Source organism: Felis catus, chromosome A1 (assembly GCF_018350175.1).
Source record: "Felis catus isolate Fca126 chromosome A1, F.catus_Fca126_mat1.0, whole genome shotgun sequence".
Taxonomy (NCBI): Eukaryota; Metazoa; Chordata; class Mammalia; order Carnivora; family Felidae; genus Felis; species Felis catus.
The window spans coordinates 234,857,972-234,864,690 of record NC_058368.1 but is presented as its reverse complement, the minus strand read 5'-3'; the positions used below and the strand labels follow the sequence as shown (position 1 = coordinate 234,864,690).

Here is a 6,719-nt window from a genome sequence, read left to right as displayed (position 1 = left end):
GAACAATCATGCTCATTTAGATGGACCAACGATTCTCCCTACGATTTATTCTGGCTTCCATTTCTTCCTTCTACAGTGTTTAATCTTACTCTTTTACAGAGAGTTATAGAGGTGAACTTCCTCAATCCTTGTCTGAAAAGAGCATTATCTAACACTCATTATTAAATAATACTAATACTTCAGCTGGATACAAAATTCTAAGCAGGTTATTTTCTTTTAATACTTTATAGATTATTTCATTGTCACATGATTTCTATTGTTGATATTGAGAAGTCTTTTCCAGGCAAATTTTCACTATGGAAGTAACTTTGTTTTTTTTTTTCACTGGAAACACTTAAGATCTTTTTTTTTTTCTTTTTGGAGTTCATAGCTTCATCATGATGTGTCTAGGTGTGCATATATTTTATTTACTGGATTCATTGATATTTTTGAGAAATTTCCAGCCATTACACTTGGACTGTTTCTTCTCTTCCACTCTCTGTGTTTTCTCCTCTTGAAATCCTTTTGGAATATACAACAATAATTTGGTCCCTCATTTCTGTTAAGAAATATGTGTTTCCTTTTGGAAATTACATATACAATTATTATATGTATTATATATGATACATATATTATATGTAATATATACTAAGTATATATTCATATTTAATAATTAATAAATAATTAACAGTGTTATGTTATATGGGTGATATATTGATATACGTGTTATATCACCCATATAACATAACATTGCTAATTATTTATTAATTATTTAATTATCATACACATAATTATTGATAGTTACATATATATAGTTACACACATATATATAATAATATGCGTTGTTTTAAAAAATCTTATTTAAGAAGAGTTATTCTGTGATTATAATCTTCTAAGCATTTTGTAAATACCATTTCACTTAGTCCCTAAAACAAGCCTTGTGGTAAAGTTGAGTAGGTCCCTAGAGCGATCCTACAGTCCATTATCGCTCTCTTCTGCTTCGTACAATCTCCCCGTTTCCTCAATTTTTCATTTCAGTTATTGGGTGATTTTCACATCTGCCCTGTATTCAGTTGTATCTTGTATCTTCCTTACACGTTGAGTCCTTCTCTTCATGTCTTGGGTCATTTTTAATGTTGTCATCTCCCAGGCACTCCCTGGTAGTCTTCCACCTGATGCTCTGGGACAGTTCACGTGACTGACCGTGTCCTCTGACCCCTGTCGTGGCAGGTTCTTCCTTAGTGCGCGAACTGTGGATTCATCTTGGGTGGATGCTGTAGCTGGTAATCTTTGGCAGACTAGGTTGGAGGTAAGTCCCCAGGACGGGGTTTCAGTGTTTCCTTTTGGTTGTGCCTGGGGTATTCTGCCTGCGTGCCACTGGTATGCCAGTTCAGGACCTTCCAGATAGACGTAATATAAATTTCACCGGGTAGGCTGGCCCACATTAACTGTTCTCTGGAAGTACTTCTTTTCCTCTCAAAGCCCAGACCAAGGCAAGCGAGGCTGCTTGTTTTCTTCCTGAACTAATCAGCAGACGTTTCTTCCTCCCCCTTTTACTGACCATGTAATTCTGTGAGGCTCCTAACTGGGTGCCATAGACCTTGTGGAGACCCATGGCTTTTCTTACACAGACTTCCACTCCCACCCGCAGCCTGGTCTCCCCGTTTCTCATCCTTTCTAGAAGCTTTAGCAACAGATGCTGCTTGTACCTTTCTTCTCAGGCCCCACACTTCAGCACCCCCGGAAATTTCTGTTGCTTTCCCGATATCTTATCTATACATTCCAACATATATCACAGCATGTCTATCTGTTTCCTAGTTGATTTGCAAGACAGTATGGCATAGCAGCTAATAGGGTGGACTCTAGAGCCTTATAGCCTTGGCTCCAGCCCAGTCTCACCCCTCAGGATGTGTAGAAAGCGTCGAAAGTTTCCTAACTTCCCTGCTTCAGGTATGTCATTTGTAAATCGGGATGGGGCATTCCCTTTCTCATTTGATGTGTAAGAAATGAGTAAGTTAGCTGATAGAAAGCATTTAGAGCCGCTTTTAGGCTCTCTGTAAGCAGCAACTGTCATAATTGTTACACATTTGGGTTTAGAAGGTCATATTGTTAGAAACCAATGTCCCCTTCAGTGCAGTCTTAATATAATAGGTACTCTTTCAATCGCGTTTTAAATAATCAAGCTTTCTTGATAAAAGCTTTACGCTGGTTTATTATGTACATAAATTTTTAATGATGTCCCAGGGCCACATGAGCCCTGAGAGGTAGGTATTATTATCTCCTTCTGGCCAATAAGAAATGTGGATGTACAGCTGCCTCCCAGAGCCTCAGCAGGGATCAAGAATGCAAATCCCAGCCTCCACAGCCCTAAATTCCTTGCTTTGCCTACTTGTATTGAACACAAGCACCTTTATCTGGCGCCGTAGTAATAGTCTCTGGCAGTAACCTCAGTTTTTGGACCATGAGACCCTAGACACGCCACAGTACTCTCTTCTTTTTTTTAATTTTTTTTTTCAACGTTTATTTATTTTTGGGACAGAGAGAGACAGAGCATGAACGGGGGAGGGGCAGAGAGAGAGGGAGACACAGAATCGGAAACAGGCTCCAGGCTCTGAGCCATCAGCCCAGAGCCCGACGCGGGGCTCGAACTCACGGACCGCGAGATCGTGACCTGGCTGAAGTCGGACGCTTAACCGACTGCGCCATCCAGGCGCCCCACACAGTACTCTCTTCTCAGAGCACCTGAGTTGCTGAGTACAAGAAAAGGAAACCGAGCTATGTGAGTAGAGAAATGGCAGATCCAAGTTTCTAACAGGATGCAAAAGCCAACACCGGAGGGCAGGTGGATTCAGGTGCGATGACAATGGGGGAGCGAGACCAGTCCTATCCTCTGCAATGCTCTGCCCCACAGGCGGTCCTTGCCTTACTAGCATTGAATTCAATGGACACAATACCTTTTCAGCAGGCATCAGGAAAACCCACTCTAAAACCTCCTGCTTTGTCCCGGCCCAGTTCAGAATCCCTTCAGGGGGAAGAACTTTCAAGAGGGGGTCGGCCAGCCCAAAACTTCCTCCCTCCACACCACTGCAGGCTGTGCTTTCTCCGACTTGAAAACGAGGTCATGGCCACCGGATCTCAAGCTCAGAGATCTCCCCACAAGACCCTGTGTGTGTAGGGGGGTTCGCTCCTGGGCCGGCGCCCAGAGCATTTCAAACACCACGACAGAACGAGACACAGACCATTTTTCCCCCTCACTCCGCTCTGATGTATGGATGTGTCTGCTTTCAGAGGAAGTGGTCGCAGTGCTTCACAAATGTCCAAAAATGAGCATTTGGAGCTCAATCTCCGTCTGAGTTAGAACTGCTTGTATTAACATTTGTTTTGAATTGTTGCTCTGTTTTGTTCTGTGAGCCAAAAGCAACTTTCCTTTGAAGTCCTGCCCCTCTTCTGGGAGGGAGTTACCAGCTGATTCAGTTCTGTTTGCGGGAATGTAAAAGTTCATTAAGAATTAATCACAGGATTGAAAAATATCTCGCCATCTGTAGCCCTCCTTCTTATTATCCCCCAAAGTTCTCGAGACGTCTATTTCTGGCGTTGTTCTCTCTCCCCAGCCACGGAAGAGTTTCAGCCAAGTTGGACGGGTTCCTTCTCAAAGTTAAGGATCCAGGGTTTGGTGACTGTGGGGGGTTGATGTTCTGCTACAGGTGTCGTGGGGGGGCCTGCGGAGGGACAGATGGGAGGCAGCGTGTGGCCGAGGGGGCGATGGCTGTCAGACTGGAGGCCGCTTGGGGGTGTATCCATTTGTGGGGTTTGGGGTTTGTCCTCAGGGCTCTTCTTGGAGAAAACTTGTTCTCTCTGAGTAAAAATACCCAGGAAGGAGGTTAATGTGGCCCTCTCTGCGCGACTGACTCTGATTCGTCCCGCTGTGGGGCCATCGACTTCCTCGCTCATGGCCTTTCCGGGAACCCAACCAGCTCTAAGGCAACCCAACCTCCATGAGGCTCCATCTCGGCCGCCAGCGCCCTGGTAGCTCGTGCAATTTTGCAGGACGTGGCTCTTTTCCCGTCCCACGTAGCATGTCCGTGGAGTCACCGCTCACCCTCAGTGCATGCCCCTCTCTGCGGGTCTCTGTCCCCAGGGTGGCATGGTCGGCACAGGCTGCCAAGAGGCTAGAGAAGGAAGTCGTCCTTGGCCAGGGAGGTCCAGAAGGGAGAGATTTTTGCACATGTCGGGAACAGCCCGGTTGACGAGGAGACGGCCTTTAAATCCCGGGAGCGGGGCAGGTCCTGCGAGGGATGAGAGCTGCCTCTGATCAGCAGAGAAATCCAGTGCCTCCAGCGTGCTGGGTGTCGTGGCTCTCGTCCCGGGAGATGAAGAAGGGAGATGCAGCAGAGAGCACAGAGCCACGTAGCACTGGTATCGGGAGCCGGGGACATCTGTGTTTCCTTTCTGGTTGTCTAAATATGCTGTCTAGACACGTCTCCAATCTCACGTTCGCGGCTCTGCGGGATTGCAAGCTGTGTCTCTTGCTGAGAAGCTGTCTGCCGTTGTCTCCGTCCTGAATAGAGATGGGACAAGACACACGCAAAGCGATATGAAGCACCGGACTCCGCCACAGAGACACCGCCTCGTGGAAAATTCTAGAAACTAGCGTACAAGGATGTGAATGGCGGTGGAGGGCAGTTAAGTGGGGAGACACAGAAAAGGATCTGTTGGACTACTGCTCCCTCTCTCCTTTGCCTTTGCTGACTCAGGGCGGGCAGCGAGCGGGTGGCTGCGGGGAGGGGGACGCAGGTGGCCTATCCTGGCTCCTGACCCTTCCAGGCTCACCTCCCCTGAACCACGCTGCCACCGTCTGCTGCCCTGCCACCTCACATCAAGTGAATTCCAGCCGTTTCAAACTCAAGTGCAGAATTCAGATGGGCAATCAACACCACGCTGAGCAATGCACTCTGCCTACGTGACATCACGGCCCCCGGCGCCCCCTCGGCTGCCCCCCCCCCCCAGCCATCCCTGGAGGCTGAGACTCAGCCCTACGGGGAGTTGAGGACTTTGGGGCCCTGCAGCCACACTCCAGTCTCTTGAAATCAAAGCCTCAAAAGGAGGCTCCTCGTTGGAAAACCGTTTCATAGTTAAAAGATGCATAAATCTGTACCTGCCATTTTTTTCTCTTTGCTCAAAAATGTTATCCAATAACATGTTTACCTGCAAAGGTTGAAAAAACATCACGTTCATCTATCCCGTCCATCCTGAAGGCACAAGGGATTGTGGGTTAACAGTTTTCTGCTTGTTTGCCACGGGATCTGGAGCCGAGTTTGGAAGGAGGAGAAGCGAAAGCAAATGGACATAAAAAGATACACGTCTCATATTCTTATCACGTCCTTCTGGAGAAAATAACCATGGGAGGGCAGGGCTGTAACTTGGGAGCCCTGCGGTGTGCCCCCAACCAGTCCCAACAGCTACAGCTCGGTCCCCCAACCCGTGGCCTGGTGTAGCTCTTCTCTTAGGAACGTGTTTTGCTGGCAGATGCTCTTGGCCCCCAGCCCAGCCTCACAGCCACCATGACCTTGACACGGCATGCTGACCTGGAAGCGGCAGTGATGCTGTGCCCCCAGGACCTCCTCGCAAGACCGCCTCCCCGTGGGGATGATGGGTACCCTGGGCTTTCCTCTTCAGGTGGGATTGACGCAGCGTAACCTGAAAGTCATCCCAGAAGGGCTAAGATTGCAAATATATGCTAATTTGGAGTTTCCTCATGCTCCTCGGAAAAAGGCCTTTTCTCCTCTTTTTTTTTTTTTTTTTTTTTTTTTTTCTTATCACATTTCTTTTCTACAGCTCTGGGGGCCGAAGAAACAAACATTTGCAGAAAGGATGCAATTCTATACGTGAAGAAAAGTGCATGTCGCAATATTGCTCTGAACTGTCTAGATGTTTTATCTCAGTGGATCCTTTATATTAGGGTCTGGCGTAAATCTCCCTGTCCCTGCCGCCAGCCAGCATATGCTCACAGGCCACCAGGGTTCCTGCGCTGGCCCTGTTTGCAGGCTGCCAATGCTCCTGAGAGGGGAAGTCACCAGAAGCAATCCGCCTGTCCTCTGTGGTGTGAATCCCATATCCAAGCCAGCCCTCCCAACCGCGGGTCAAGAAGCTCTGAGATGCCCATTTCTGATCCTTCGGTGTGGAAAAGCACCATTAATCCTTTTTTTTTTTATGTTTATTTTTTGGAGAAAGAGAGAGACAGGGTATGAGTGGGGAAGGAGCAGAGAGAGAGGGAGGGAGACACTTAATCCGAAGCAGGCTCCAGGCTCCGAGCTGTCAGCACAGAGCCCGATGCAGGGCTCAAACTCACTAACCGCAAGATCATGACCTGAGCCAAAATCGGCCGCTTAACCCACTAAGCCACCCAGGCACCCCTAATCCTTTTTTTCAGCGTTTATTTACTTATTTATTTTGAGAGAGAATGAGAGAGAGTGGGGGAGGGCCAGAGAGAGAAAGAATCCCAAGCAGGGTCCGCTCTGTCAGTGCAGAACTTGACACGGGGCTCAATCACATGAACAGTGAGATCGTGACCTGAGTCAAAATCAAGAGTTGGACGCCCAACCGCCTGAGCCCCCCAGGAGCCCCTGCTGTTCATCTGTATATATGAGATGCGACCTCTGTGCCCTGCTATCGAAGGAGCAGTCAGGAAAGGGGCCCGAGAGGACTCATCGGCGGTCACCCGAGATGGTGGTGGGTTTGCA

At 47.9% G+C, this 6,719-nt stretch overlaps 1 long non-coding RNA gene across 1 annotated transcript; it reads right to left on the bottom strand.

Moving 5' to 3' along the window:
- Positions 1–2,755: 2,755 nt before the first annotated feature.
- LOC111556647 lies at positions 2,756–6,222 on the bottom strand. Its single transcript, XR_002736314.2, has 2 exons — positions 5,185–6,222; positions 2,756–4,537 (listed from the first exon to the last, which is right to left on the bottom strand). It is a non-coding gene; the product is annotated as an uncharacterized LOC111556647 (long non-coding RNA).
- Positions 6,223–6,719: the final 497 nt, after the last annotated feature.